The following is a 15968-nucleotide window of genomic DNA, read 5'->3' on the forward strand; positions in this document are numbered from 1 at the left end:
TATTCACTTTACTGCATCAAGATCAGCACCAATGAGAAGCTGTTTCCCTGGAGTCGGAGGAAACAGTCGTAACAATCGATTGGGAAACGATTAAGTGACGTCACGTGTTTGGGAGAAAAACGAAAAAAAAAAAATTGAGGAGGTGATGAACATGATGATGAGGAGGATGAGGATGAGCTGGATGATCGGGACTGTCGTTTTACTTTCTTGACAGCTGTCATTAGACGATAAATAAAGTTTTGGTCTCGGTAATTGCAGCGAGTGAAGAGATTATTGATAATCAGTTTAATCCCAAACGTTTAATTTTTCAGGAAAAATGAAGAAGTCGATACGGATTTAGCGAGAGGTCGAGGGTGTTCGATATTGGAGACACATCGAACGGGATCATGAAGTCTAGGGGTTTTAGTGCATCGTCAACAGGAGAAAATAATTTTTTTTAGTGAATTGTGACGGAGATAATCGATAATTAGTGAATATTCAAGATAATCGATAATTTTTATGACTCGATGAAACGGTTTCCTCTATTTTCTTTTAATTAACGTAATTAAAAGGAAATTGTTTTAAGGTGACGAGGAAAATTGTCAGTTTGTTTTTTTTGTTAATTAATTCAGACGAAAGAGAAATGTTTTTGTGAAAAATTGACTTCAGAGAAGTTTTTATTTGTAAAAATTATATTTCTTCAATTGATTCGTCTCCAGGAGCTTCATTAGGCTTCACTAATGACAATCCTATTGCTCGTGAGGATGACTATGTTGGACAGGACCTTCAAGGACACCCGCCAGTGATTTTTCGGATGGGGTTAACCGAAGGTTACGATATACAACAATTTAATTAAAATAATTCAAACTTAATTACAATTTGATTAAAATTGATGAATTAATTCGCTGTAAATTTCTAATTAATCTTTCAAATTAACAAATAAATTTTATATATTTTTTATCAGTCGCAACTGCCAATTTTAAATGGCAAAAGGTCGCGTCCAATTTGCTTCGTGTTTTTCTTTTAAATAAATTAAATAAATTTTTATTTCAGCCTCCGGATCTGGGACTTCAAGAAAATTCTGTATCGAACATCTGCGAACACAGTTCCAACATTTAAACGTTGCAGAGAAAATAAGGAACAGGGAATTTATTTATTTAATTACCGCACGAAAACAAATAAACAAATTCTCGAAATTTCCACTGAAAAATTCATTTAAATTTCTTCTCAGAATTAATTTAATTAACAAAATTATATTTATCGACATCATTTGCGTCGTCATCTTCATGTCGACTGTGACAGTCTCCCGATTGCAAATTACCGTCAATAAATCAATATCAGGAGCAATAAACAATCACCGAACCCTAAAATAAGTAAAAATCTTCGATCTTCGGTTCCATTTCCCGGACGAGATAACGAGATAACGATGAGCTCATCGCATTGACGACGATAACTGTAATTTTATTTGTTTATTAAGACCATTGTTCAACATTGCATTGACATTTGTTAACTTTACTGCTGTCGTTTCATGTTTCAGGGGAAATTACGAACTGGGAATTTGTCGCTGTTCATCCTCACACCTCCAATCGACACATTTGCAACACTTGTGGACGAAGTTATAAACATAATAATCATTTGGTACGTCATTTGAAGTACGAGTGCGGAATGACGAAGGCCTTTCAATGCCCTTATTGTGATCAGGCCTCGAGACAACGAACCAACATCTGGAAACACATCAAATATTCTCACAGCCATTCGATACTCTACTGCATCGACACCAGCACCAACAGAAAATTGTATCATCCATCGAGTCGTGAAATGTGCCCTTATTGATGATACCATAAAGTTTATGGATCTGAGATAAAACGGGGATTCCCCGGACTAATTATTGTGGAATAAAAGGGTTTTTTCGCTCTAAATTTGTCATTTCACTTACTTTTTCGGTTTAAATTAATGATCGGTGGGGGTGGAAGGGGGGAGGGGGTAATTTTGTTAGTTGGATAGACTTTGGATAAAGAAATGTGGGGAATTAACTTTGGAAAATCCGGTTTAAATGGGGGGTGAGGGATGATTTGTGGAGGGATGGGGTGAAAGATAGGAGTTGACGAATTTCGGAATTTGGTTTTTGAGAAATATCTGGGAATCTAAGGGAGATAGCGACATTTTTGTTATGACATTTATTTTAGGGCTTGGTTTGGTCTACAAAAAAGGTTCTCATGAAAATTTTGGTATCTCTCATAGATTTCGAGATATTCTTCGAAAAACGGAGAGATTAATTTTAATGAAATTGAATTTTTGTGGAATGATAAAGAAAATTTGTTTTGCGTTGAAAAAAAATTGTTTAAACAAATACGTCTTGACTTTGCAAAATTACGAGTATTTTGCATTAAAAAAATGACAATGTTCCCCAACAAAAATAGAATTTATCTTTAATTTCCTTTTTCGAAACTCAAATTTAGGCAATTCAACTAAATTTGAGGTGCCTTAATTAGTTAATTAATTGATTCATCATTTTTTATCCTCATATTTCGATGCAAAACCCTTCGACCAATCGATGATTAATTAAATCACAAGTTTCTCCTCCTCGATCTGACTTTACTGCATCGTATCCTCATCTTCTCTCCCCTAAAGTCGAATTTGTTCGCAGGAGTGTGACGTGTGCAAGAAGAAATAAGTGAATGAATAACTAATTGTTGCATCGTGATGGTGACAGTGTTGTTGGGTGACTTATAAAACGTTAGAGCATGAACTAACGAAACGATTTTCGGTAATTGTTCCAGGAGATTTGTCCGAGAATTGGGACTTTTTTGCTGTTCATCACCAGAACTCAATGTTGGAGCACGAGGTGATGAGTCGCCATCACTGTCTCCAATGTGGGAGGAGTTACAAGCGAAGAGATCACTTGAAACGTCACGCCAGGTACGAGTGTGGGAAACCGAACAGATTTCGTTGTCCCCATTGTCATCAGGACTATCGTCAACGGGCCCAAGTCTGGCAGCACATCAGACACCTTCACGGGGACTCAGAGCTTTGTTGCATTGACAACGAGACTAATCAAATATTTTATTACCTGAGGGCTCACAAAAGTGATTGAACGACTCTATTTTTGGATAAAAAATCACGTGATAAATACGTTTCGGGGTTTATTAATTGCTCAAGGGAATGATTAATTTAAAAAACGGACATTCGATTGTTAATAAGACGACAAAATGCGAAAATCATTTGAGGAAAAGGGAAAGTAAATGAAAATAATTTTTTTTTTGGAAATAAAAACAAAATCAAGAGAAATATTTGATGTTCATAAGGACCAAATCCTTATTCTGAGTTTTTTAAATTTGTTTTCAGGTGAAATGGGGGTGAGAACCTCTTAAATAATTAAGAATCAAAGTGATGAATGGATTAACAACAAGTTTAAGCTGTTTTTCATTAACAAAACAGCTTCTGACATTCATTTGAACCAAATTATCTCCTCAATTACTTTTAATTTATTTCCAGGAGTTACCGTCAAGGGAATGATTAATTAAAAAAACGTATATTCAATTGTTATTAAGACGACAAACCGCGAGAATCATTCGAGGAAACGGGAAAGTAAACGAAAATCATTTGTATTTTAAAAATAAAACCAAAATCAAGCGAAATATTTCATGTTCACAAAAACCAAATTCTCATTCTGACTTTTTCTAATTTATTTCCAGGTGAAATGGGGGCGAGAACCTCTCAAACAATTAGAAACCAAACTGATGAACGGATTAACAACAAGTCCCAGCTATTATTAACAAACAATAATTTTGTTTCATCCGAACAAAATTATTTCTTCAACTTTTAATTATTTTCCAGATGAGGCTCTCAGACTCGTCTAAAGAGGTGATCGGTTCACGCAACCGGATGTCATTAATCCAGATCACTTATTAACAATTATTTTGTTTATTGTTCCAGGCGAATCCTGGGAGAACTGGGAGTTTGTCCCTGTCGTTTGTCCACCTGTTAACAGTGAATCAAAAAATCGTTATCACTGTCTTCAATGCGGACGGAGCTACAAACGTCGTGATAACTTGAATCGTCATGCCAAGTACGAGTGCGGAATGCCGAATAGATTTCGCTGTCCCCATTGCCATCAGGACTATCGTCAACGGGCCCAGGTCTGGGCCCACATTAGAAATCTTCATAAAAATTCGGATCTCTTTTGCGTCGACAATGAAACCGGGGAAATGCAATATTACACCGGAGGTCACAAGAATGAGTGACCTTGAAGAAGATGTTCAGTGTTGGATGACAACGTGAACAAGTGATACATCACATTAACAATAAGAGTTATGATAAATAAATAATTAGGGTAACGAGTAGATCCTAAGGATTAAGTCATTACACTTCCTTTGACTTTTTTTATTATCCTACGGGCATGATTTATTGTTTTTTATTATTGTTTAGTTGGGGTTGATCTGTTGGGACTTGACGTCACGTTTTTATTTTGTTTCAGGTGTATTCCTGGATGAGAAGAATCTACTGTACGCTGACAACGATAGAATTGGTGCTTTCAAGTGCCCCAGCTGTGATAAAGTTTACAAATGGAGAAAGTCAATGCTCGCGCATTTCAGACATCAGTGCAAAAAACCACCGAGATTTGAGTGCACACATTGTGAAGTTAAAAATTATCAGAAGGGACATATTATGAGGCATCTTATCGTACATCATCCAGCGTTACCACAGATATATTATGATGCAAAGACAAAGACAAGGGTCAATCTTCGACCCATTGGTCATCCTTTTTAATTAACATATCCACTTGGGAATCACTAATGAAAAATCAGTGTTTTCAATTTTAAAATACTCAATAAAATATTAATTTTGGTATTATTGGGACTTATGAGACTGTTGACCTTGACCTGTGGGTTGGGTGGGGGAGGGGGGGGGGGAGAAAGTGGTGGGGAAAATAGGGGGTTTGGTTTAGGGGAGAATTGTGAGGGAAATTTCGAGTGTTTGTTGATGAATATTTTGTTAAGTGTTTCAGGGGACTTGTAGGGGCATTTTTTTGGAGGGGCCTGAGAGGTGGGGGGGGTAGTTTGGTAGGTTTTGAGGGGATTTTTGAATTGACGTTTTTGGGTGGGGGTGATTAATGAAAATTTGGGGGTTTTTATGTTCGTTGAAGGCTGTTAAGTCAAAAAATTTATAATAAAATTGAAAAAATTTGTAATAAATTGATTTGTGCGATTGGGCCTTATGAGGTTGGGGGTGTTGTCCGTCTGGGGGTGGAAAAGGGGAGAAAGTAGTGGGTAAAATAGTGTTTTGGGTTTAAAGGTGGAATTTTGAGAGAAATTTCAAGTGTTTGTTAATGAATATTTTGTTAAGTGTTTCAGGGGACTTGTTCGAGGATTTTTTTGGTGGGGCCTGAAAGCTCAGGGGGTATTTTGGCAGCTTTTGAGGGTCTTTTTGACGTGACATTTTTTATTGGGATTAAATAATGAAAATTCAGAGTTTCTAATGTTCGGGGACCGCAGTAAAATGAAAAAAATCAAATAAATTTACAAAAATATTCAACAAATTGTTTTCGTCTTGAATCCGAACGATAAAAAATAATCGATCACTCGTTAACGAATGGTCTTCAAAATGTTTCAGATTATTCACGAGGGGGCGACGTCAGCCGACGAACGCGGCCTCAAAAAATTCCGCTGGAGGCGAAAAACTTCGTTTGCAACCAGTGCAATCGTCGATTCACAGCTAAACGGAGTCTAGTCCGTCACCAAAGATACGAATGTGGCCAGAAGCCGAAATTTGAATGTCCTTACTGTACCTTTCGTAGTAAACACGCGTGGGATGGAACAACTCATGTTAAATATCGTCATCCAGATCGTCCCATCTACGTTTTAAAAAAGCAATAAAATGTTCGATAATGTTCGATAATCGTCGATAATGTTCGATAATCGTCGATAACCTTCGATAATCGTCGATAACCTTCGATAATCGTCGATAACCTTCGATAATCATCGATAACCTTCGATAATCATTGATAACTTTCCATAATTTGTGATAATTTTCGATATTTTTTGTCGATAATTTTCGATATTTTTCGATAGTCTTCGATAATTATCGATATTTTTCGATAATGTTCGATAATCTTCGATATTTTTCGATAATGTTCGATAATAGTCGATAATCTTCATCGATGTCTTCGATAATTTTCGATAATCTTCGATATTTTTCGATAATGTTCGATAATAGTCGATAATCTTCATCGATATCTTCGATAATTTTCGATATTTTTCGATAGTCTTCGATAATTATCGATATTTTTCGATAATGTTCGATAATCGTCGATAATTTTCATCGATATCTTCGATTATTTTCGATAATCTTCGATAATTTTCGATATTTTTCGATAATCATCACTTCCTAATTCTTTCACCCCCCCATCTTCATCAATGTAAATGCTTCAAGGTCAAATAAAAAAATTTCTCCCATCTCCAACTGTTTCATTAAATAATCATCTCATCAATGCTCGTTTCTTAATCGTGCACAATGATAATTCACCATCGCTTATTTGTCCACTGGAAATAAATAATGTACAACGTCCCATCAACTATCCCACCCCACCCACCCCCCAGGTCTCTTCATCCCCCGCTGATCCTAGTGTTTTGTTTATATTTTACAGATCTCTTCATGATGGATTCAATAATGAATATCACTGATCCCGAGATCATGGACACACAGTACCAGCAGATGGCTCCCCAAATGGGACCACGTCAGACCCTCTTCTACTGTCCCAAGTGCCTCCGCGGCTTCACCCTGAAGAGCAATCGTAATCGTCATTTCAAGTACGAATGTGGCCACGAGCCACGATTCAAGTGCCCTTACTGCGACTTGCGCAGCAAACAAACTTCACAAATTTATTCTCACGTCAGGAGAAAACATCCTGGTGAGAGGGTGTACTTCGTCGATATCAAGGGATAGGTCTAGGGACATTAATCGTATCTTCATTGTTAATTAACACCTACGACTCTACCGGGACTCACCACGATGATAATAAAAGCGATGATTGTGTAACGGTTTCTCGGTGAGAGGAGCAACAATAATTATTAATGTTTTTCATGCCTCATGTTATGTGATAGAATAAACAAATTTTTCGCACCCGTTAAAATCATTCACGAGTGTCATTTTTACCGAAATTTTGTCATTCTGAGTTGTAAAAGCGTTCGATGGTGGGGGGGATTTATGATTTTTTATGATCTGTAATCGATTGTATGATTGAGGGAGAAGATGCGATATTTTCGAGGTATCGATTGTCGAATTTTCGAGAATCGATTGTTTTTTAATCGATTTATGAAAATAATCGATACAGCATATCCAGTCGAATGTTTAACCTGCCTTTTGAACTATCGAATATCGATTATTATTAAATCGATTATCGATTATTATTAAATCGATTATCGATTATTATTAAATCGATTATCGATTACTATTAAATCGATTATCGATAGTCGATTATCGATTAATATTAAATCGATTATCGATTATTATTAAATCGATTATCGATTATTATTAAATCGATTATCGATAGTCGATTATCGATTATTATTAAATCGATTATCAGTAGTCGATTATCGAATATCGATTATTTTTAAATCGATTATCGAATACTATTAAATCGATTATCGATAGTCGATTATTTTTAAATCGATTTATAAAAATAATCGATTTTTATACACCTCGTATCCGATCGTATCTTCAAAGTGATGGCCGCACAACACACGCCTTATTACACTAATCACGATAATTATCGAACTAACAAACTCTTGTCTCATGTTTGTTTCAGATTATTATCAACCCGGTCACGTGGAACAATTGGATCAAGCTCTCTGTCTCGATCCTGTATTCAACGAACCCCAGAAACGCATGTTGGGTCGTCGCAGTCTCATTCATCAGAAACGTTTCTTCTGTCCAAAATGTCTCATGGGATTTACGATGATGAAAAACCTCAAACGTCATTATTATTACGAGTGCGGATGTGACCCGCGTTACAAGTGCCCCTACTGCGACTCCAAGAGCAAACAGACCTCCCAGATCTACGCACACATCAGGAGGAAACATCCTAATGAGAGAGTCTACTTCATCGATCTCATACTTTAATTGGAGGGACTGAGGGAGTCTCTTAATTAATGAAATTATAAGATTCATCAGATGTTGATGTAGAGCGTACACTGAACAATTGCTTTTGCCAAATGTTTTAATTAGGGGTTAATTAGGGTAATTAAATTGTCTAGAAGATGATGATGTTGGTCCTAACATTCACTGAAGTCTTTCAGAAATTATGGAGATGACAAAATTTATGGAAATTTTTTTTTAGAAAATTATAAATAAAAAATTGTTGACGGATTTCGTTGGGGCCAACATTGTCATCCTCGAGAGCAGTGAGATCATCACTGATGACACCTGATTGACCTCTTCAGGATGAATCGATCAAGAAATATAATTTTGAAAAAATAAATTGGCAAAAACAGTTTTTTTCGTATGAGAAATTTGTCATTTATTCCTTCGGTTATTTTCGATTAATTAGCTTTGATGGGTCTAATTGATTGATTATATCTTGTTTCATTGTTAACATTCATAGATAATTAAGCCCACATAATAACAAAGTTTACTGTGAAGTATTAAAGGGCTTTCTAATTAAATTTTAAGGTTCCAAAAGTGGAAATTTCTTTATGAAGATTTTCTCGTTCCTCGATTATTATCGATTAATCAACTTTCATTTAGATAATTATTACTATTTCGTTTCGTTGTTAACATTAAAACAGATTTATGCTCCTTATCAGGAGGACGTACCCTAATGAGAGAAGTTATTTCGCTGATTACACGTTAATTGCGTTGGCTCAGAGTAATTTTAATTATTTAACGAAATGTGACGATTAATAAAATGTTGTTTCCATAGACTAGAGGAGAGTCGAGTAGAATCGATACTTTACATCTCTCTGAATGTTACAAATCAAAAATTGACTCAGAGAAAAAATGATAATTTTCGAAGAAAAATTAATCAATTTAATCAATAATTTATTGACATTTAAATAAATATTTTGAATGTCCATTTTGCCCCCCTCACGCCTTATGTAATTAATATAAAATTTAAATAGTCAAGACCTTTCCCTGATTATTCACTAACGATCGACCGATCGATTTTTAATTGATTTTTGTTCAATTTATTTAATATTCGCTGGGATTCGGATAAATTAATTTTGTTGTCTTCACGTTACGCTGAAGTCGAACGACTCAGCTCGAAATATTTACTAATTAATGGTTAATACATGATAATTAATAAAAGAGTTTTTAATATAGATGAATTAAACCGACATAAAAATGAAAATTTATTGTTAAATTCTAGTGTTTGGTTTTAATCGTTTCAAATGAATTTATTTTCATTAAATGAATAATTACTAATTGAGTTTGTTGTTTTAGATGGGGTAAACGAGAACCGAAATCACAGGAAATATCACGTGACTTCAAATAAATGGAAATTTGGAAATATCTGAACTTCAATTCCAATAAATTTTCGAGGTCCAGAAGGTGCGATGAGCTCTGAGTTTAGTTCAGCGAATAATCGATTAAAAAAGGGTTCGAGTGTCAACGGACATACGACAATTCCTTTCAACTAAATTCCCCTATTTATTGAACCAAAATTGAAAGAATTTCAAATTTTCAGAGAAATTGACCTGATTTTCGATTTTTAGGAATTCCCTGATGAATATTAATGAATTAATTACTGCCGAGGCGATGGATTTAATTAATCGATGAAAGAGAGACTCAGACGGAGGGAAAAAACAACGTCCAATAGCTGTTATTAATTAATTAAATTGTTATTAATAACAACTAAATTGTTAAACATAATAATTGCGTTGATTTCCAGTTGTTAATAATAACAATTATGTTGTTTTTCGAATTATTAACAATAAAAATCGTGTTGTTATCGATCAATTCACTTGTTAAGAATAACAATTTTATTGTTTTCGAATTATTAACAATAAAAAATCGAGTTGTTATCGATCAATTCACTTGTTATTATTAACAATTCAATTGTTAATAATAACAATTTTATTGTTTTCGAATTATTAACAATAAAAAATCGACTCGTTAGTAATCAATTAAATTGCTATTAATAACAACTCAAATGTTAATAATAACAATTTTATTATTTTTCAATTGTTAATAATAACAACCGAATTGTTATTATTAACAACCCCATCAACCCTCATTTCAATCTTCACTTTTTTCCTCTTCATTCCCTCAACTCATCATCACTTCAATCAAAAACATTTACAACAAATAAAAAAAAAAATAATTCAACATCCAATAAAATAATTACAATACACCAATTAATTCCTCCAACTGTTCCAGATGCCGTGGATTCATCCAAATCTCCCCGACAATCATCAAAATCATCACCAGAGCTCATCAAAAAATTTATAAAAATCTTTTAGTTAATAAAATCCAAGATGCTCGTGGATGTTATAGAAAGGATCGTAATAAGGAACCCCTAGACTAGTCCATCGGCATGCTTCTGCTTAACAAATTTCCACCTCTTTTTATCCCCCCCCCCCACACCCCCTGCCAACCCCATACAGGAATTCCATCAATGTAAACAATCAGCTCATCGATCCATAAATCCTAAAATAACAAAAATCCTTTTATTTCTGACATCATCACAGATATGCTGTCCTGTGTCCTGGGATCAACAAAGCAACGCTCCATTCTACCACGTCCTGGCTATCCAGTTCTACCAATGATGAAGGACTTGGCGTCTATATGGCTGGCTAAACAACGCACCCAATTCCCATATCGTTGTGAGCAGTGTGGTAAGGGTTATCAGCATCGTGCTACCCTGGTGAGGCATACGAGACACGAGTGTGGAAAGGAGCCGCAGTTCAAGTGTCCATATTGTGCACATCGTACTAAGCAACGGGGGAATCTTTATCAGCACATAAGGACGAATCATCCTGGGAAGAATGTCTTCTCGAGTAGTATTTAGCTGGCGTTATCAGATGGAGTGAATTATCTTGATGAAGATTTCATTAATTGTTAACGATTTTGAGTAAAAAGAGGGATAAAGATGAGGAAAAAATTTTGAGGAAAATTGGTGGATGACTTAACGTTAAGTGGTTTGTTAAGAGAATGTGAGTGGATGATTTAACGTTATTTATTTTGTTCAGAGAAAATTAGTGAACAACTTAACGTTATTTTTTTTGTTCCCTAAAAATGATTGAACCACTTAACATTATGTATTTTGTTCACAAAAAATCACTGAACAATTTAACGTTATTTATATTGTTCAGAAAAAATCAGTTAACGACTTAACGTTATTTATTTTGTTCACAAAAAATCACTGAACAATCTGACGTTATTTATATTGTTCAGAAACAATGAGTGAACGACTTAACATTATTTATTTTGTCGACAAAAAGTGATGAAATAATTTAACGTTATTTATTTTGTTCAGAGAAAATGATTGGACCACTTAACGTTATTTATTTCGTTAAAAAAAAATCACTGAACAGCTTAACGTCATTTATTTTGTTCACAAAAACCCACTTAACAATTTAACATTATTTATCTTGCTCAGAAAAAACCATTAAACGACTTAACGTTAACGTCTTTTCTTCATCAAAAAATTACTGAACAACTTAACATTATTCAATTTGTTCCCTAAAAATGATTGAACCACTTAACGTCATTTATCATACCCATAAAAAAATAATTATTCCGATAAAATAACCGAACAACTTAACATTATTAATTATATTATCCCAGCTATTCACAAAAATCTCATAATTTTATTATTTATTATATCATAACTCGTCAACATCGTTAACAATCGATGATAATCTTCTGTTAAAACTCTTCCCCTTCGACTCAACTCCAACAAATTATTTTATTGTAAACAATTAAATTAAATTAACGATAGTTCGTTACCCACGAGACTTGTTAGTCCATTACTCCTGTGAGATAATAAAACGTCTGATGGTTATCATATTGTGGACATGTTTATTTATCAACAAACAAATTGGTAGATAACTTTCAGGGAAGTGGAGGATTGCATGCGGCAATTGTGGCATTTACCGTGCTATTGGGGTGGCGGGGGGGCGGCGGTGACGAGGGGGATTTTTAATTCATGGAGAATAGGGACTAATGACATTGTTCCCTTGATTTCAGGTACCTGGTCAGGCACTCGACGAATTGTTCATCCGGGAGGACCTGGGTACACCAGGGGCACCACTGGATACCCACCGAGGACTAGAAGGGCTAATGTCTGTTTGGATAAGAGACCTGGATGTTATTACTGTCCCAACTGTGGAAAGGGATATCGATGGCTGAGGAACATGAAGAATCATCTCAAGGTCGAGTGTGGAAAGGACCCGAGCGAGTGCTGTCCTTACTGTCCACATAAAACGAGATACAAGAGGAGCCTTCAGAAACACATTTTGAGAATGCACTCTACTTAGATTAATTGCTGATTATTTCATTAAATTATGATATTAGTTTGTTGTACGGTTTTACGAGAGGTCTTTGATTATTAAAAAGTCTGATGTTTTGCTCAGGATTGGTGTGACGTCATTGATGGGTACCACCTTCGTTGAGTGTTAATTAGATTATTAAATTAGTTTGTTAAAGAGGTTTTTGGTAATTAAAAACGGTTAAAGTTGTGCTCAGGATCGATCTGATATTTTTGATAGATTTTTGTTAATTAAAAATGTCTAATGTTGTGCTTAGGATTGATCTGACATCATTGACATGCCCCACCTTCATCGAGTCTTAATTAAATTATTAAATTAATTTATTATGAGGCTTTAGAACACATTTTTATTAATTAAAAACGTTTAATGTTTTGCTCAGAATCGATCTGACATTATTGATAGGTTTTTATTAATTAAAAATGTCTAATGTTTATCTCAGGATCGATTTAACATCATTGACATGTCCCACCTTCATCGAGTATTAATTAAATCATGAAATTAATTTGTTATGAGGCTCTAGAACAGATTTTTATTAATTAAAAACGTCTAATGGTTTTCTCAGGATCGATCTGGCATCATCGACATGTCCCACCTTCACCTGGTGATGATTAATTTCCCTAATCAATTTTCCAATACTCTTCAATTATTATTTATTCATCTACAATATTTTTTTCATTCCAGATCCTGTGAATTCTCCTAAATTTCATGGAAGGACATTCGCTCGTCGTGTCATCATAAAATTACGTGCGGAAACCATCGAATTAACACTCCACAAAGTGATTAATTCGAGTTTAATGAGACACCAAATCAATCATCGACAGATTAACGAACCTGTTCCCATCAATTACACCAGATAATTCGTTAATTACGAGTAAACAAACTGTGATATGAAGAACAGATAACGAATCTCTCCATTTTTCGGAATTTAAATCGATTATCGTGGGGTATCCCAACGATCCCCTAATTAATCGATAATTCCACAGCCATTTGGACTAATGAACATGTAATTACCGCCCCCCCTTCACCGGAAACTCCATCGACGCTCCTCAAATCAATTCGAGGGCCATAAACCGAAAGGAAAATGAAGGAAATATCGAAATATCTCGATATCTCGAACCAATATATCGATTATTATGACGCCTTCGATATTATCCATCAGGACACGTTAATTACTGATTTATAACTCGAACATATTTTCTTAATTTCCACAAAGTCACGAATTTCTTTCAGGAAAATTGACTCCTGCAGGACGAGGTAATGAATATCCGTTTTATCTTCTTCATTAATTTTTGTCATTTGGAGATATAATCGTGAGGCATGCGCTTCGATGTTAGAGGCTAGCCAATCACGTGCCACTTCCTTCGTTCGGGGGAATCCCCTGTTTCTGTGGTACTAACACGGTGGGATTATTTTTTCAGATGCCCCGCTGTTCCCCATCGTGAGGCCCCGCCTCCACGTCTGCCCCAGGTGCGGACAGATGTACTCGTGGGCCTCGAACCTGAGGAAACACCTGAAGATGGGATGCGGTATGGTGACATGTGAGACACACTTCGCCTGCCAGTACTGCCCCTACAGATCGAGAATCCAAGCGAGTTTCCTCAAACATCTACTCTCGGTCCACAATATCAAGTAAATCAGACAAAATCAGACCCAAAGAGACGAAAATATTGTACGAATTGTATTTTTTATTTATGAGTGGAGAGGAGGATGATTAAGGTGGCCAGTAATGAAGGCTTTGATGTGAGTTGTGGAGTGTCAAAGGATGGATGTTTATTGATTTGTCATTTGTGAATAGGGGGGATGGGGTGAAATGGAAACTGGGTAATTGGGAGAGTGGATTGGGGAGAAGGAAAGTGGGTGAGTGGAGTCGGTGTGGGTTAATTGGTTTGATTGAGGGGAGGGGGATGATTAAATTGAAGAGTTTTAGGAAAATGGGGATTGAAGGGGAGAATTTTGAAAAATGGTGGTTGGATTTTTGTGAAATTGTGGATGAATTTATCATGAAATGAAAGGGTTTTGTTGAAGTGGTAATTTAGTGGAGGAATTTGGAAAATGTAATTAATATTTTAATAAAATTGTTTTATTTTGTGTCGAAATTCATCAAAAAATGGAAGAATTTTATTAAAATGTTAATTCACTGGAAGAATTCTAGAAAATGTAATTAATATTTTAATAAAATTGTTTTATTTTGTGGAGAATTTCATCAAAAAATGAAAGAAATTTTATTAAAATGTTAATTATATGGAGGAATTTTAGAAAATGGAATTAATATTTTAATCAAATTATTTCATTTTGTGTCTAAACTCATCACAAAATGAAAGAATTTCATTAAAATATTAGTCAACTGGAAGAATTCTACAAAATGTAATTAATATTTTAATAAAATTGATTCATTTTGTGTCTAAATTCATCACAAAATGGAAAAAGTTAATTAAAATGTCCATTAACTGCAAGAATTCTAAAAAATCTAATGAACATTTTAATCAAATTATTTAATTTTGTGTCTAAACTCATCAAAAAATGAAAAAAATTCTATCAACATATTAATTACCCGGAAAAATTCTAAAAAATATAATTAATATCTTAATAAAATAGTTTCATTTTGTGTCTAAACTCACCCCAAAACAAAAAAATTTTATCAAATTCTCAATTACCTTCAAGACCTCTAAAAAATTCAAGAATCATTTTAATAAAATTCTCCTTCTTCATCAAACAAAATTCTATCACCGAACCACCAAAAACGTTTCCAAAAAATTAATCGCCAACAAACTACTCCACAAAACAAAAACAACCCCCCCCCCTCAAACAATTAATTTATAATATTCATTATCCACTTTTCCCCCCATTTTTCTCTCCCAAAATAAATTCAAAATGAAGTTTTCATCCCCAAATTTCTTTCGACTCATCAAACCATGTACTTCGCTTCGAACTATCATGTACCATGTAATGATCTCATCATTAATAAATTTGTGTACATAAAACGAAGGTGTCGGTGGTGCTGTTCCAATAACACAAAACATAATCGTTCAATCGCTCCACAAATTACCCCACAATTTCCACTGATTAATTAATTATTTGTTTCAGCCGATTGGCCGGTGTATGGTCCTTGGATGGAGGATTGGAGTGATGCTGATAGCATTGGAGATAAGGTCCCACTCCACCCAAAATGGCGAAACAAATTATTCTGTCCAGGATGTGGTAAACCCTTCGCCAGTTACGATCACCTCTCCGCTCACAGGAGACGATACTGCGGGGTAGAACCGAATATCGTCTGCGGATATTGCAATCACCGGTGCAAACGCGTGTGGGATATGAAGGTCCACCTGACTGGAGTCCATGGAATACCAAAAGCGGACATCAACATCGAGAGGGATATTATTAAATTAGGGAACGAATAAGTCTGACTGAAAATGATAATTAAAATTAAATTTTTGTTAACGAACCTGTGAAGTTTATTTTATTCGTGTGACTGATGGACCTGGAGGAGGGGGGAGGGGG

At 35.0% G+C, this 15968-nt stretch overlaps 3 long non-coding RNA genes across 5 annotated transcripts; all 3 read left to right on the top strand.

Moving 5' to 3' along the window:
• The first annotated feature begins 79 nt into the window (after positions 1 to 79).
• Positions 80 to 4831, top strand: LOC135171336 (uncharacterized). Of its 3 annotated transcripts, XR_010300536.1 has the most exons (7): positions 80 to 809; positions 1033 to 1434; positions 1517 to 1617; positions 2760 to 2898; positions 3675 to 3843; positions 3916 to 4264; positions 4457 to 4831. It is a non-coding gene; the product is annotated as an uncharacterized LOC135171336 (long non-coding RNA). The 3 variants fall into 3 exon arrangements; XR_010300535.1 differs by lacking the exons at positions 2760 to 2898; positions 3675 to 3843; positions 3916 to 4264; positions 4457 to 4831 and having other exon boundaries at positions 80 to 248; positions 312 to 809; positions 1517 to 1981; XR_010300534.1 differs by lacking the exons at positions 2760 to 2898; positions 3675 to 3843; positions 3916 to 4264; positions 4457 to 4831 and having other exon boundaries at positions 1517 to 1981.
• A 1795-nt stretch (positions 4832 to 6626) lies between these two features.
• Positions 6627 to 8900, top strand: LOC135171347 (uncharacterized). Its single transcript, XR_010300550.1, has 2 exons — positions 6627 to 7027; positions 7787 to 8900. It is a non-coding gene; the product is annotated as an uncharacterized LOC135171347 (long non-coding RNA).
• A 3269-nt stretch (positions 8901 to 12169) lies between these two features.
• LOC135171343 (uncharacterized) lies at positions 12170 to 15912 on the top strand. Its single transcript, XR_010300547.1, has 4 exons — positions 12170 to 13071; positions 13152 to 13724; positions 13889 to 14099; positions 15555 to 15912. It is a non-coding gene; the product is annotated as an uncharacterized LOC135171343 (long non-coding RNA).
• Positions 15913 to 15968: the final 56 nt, after the last annotated feature.

This window comes from Diachasmimorpha longicaudata, chromosome 19 (assembly GCF_034640455.1).
Source record: "Diachasmimorpha longicaudata isolate KC_UGA_2023 chromosome 19, iyDiaLong2, whole genome shotgun sequence".
In the NCBI taxonomy this organism is placed as follows: Eukaryota; Metazoa; Arthropoda; class Insecta; order Hymenoptera; family Braconidae; genus Diachasmimorpha; species Diachasmimorpha longicaudata.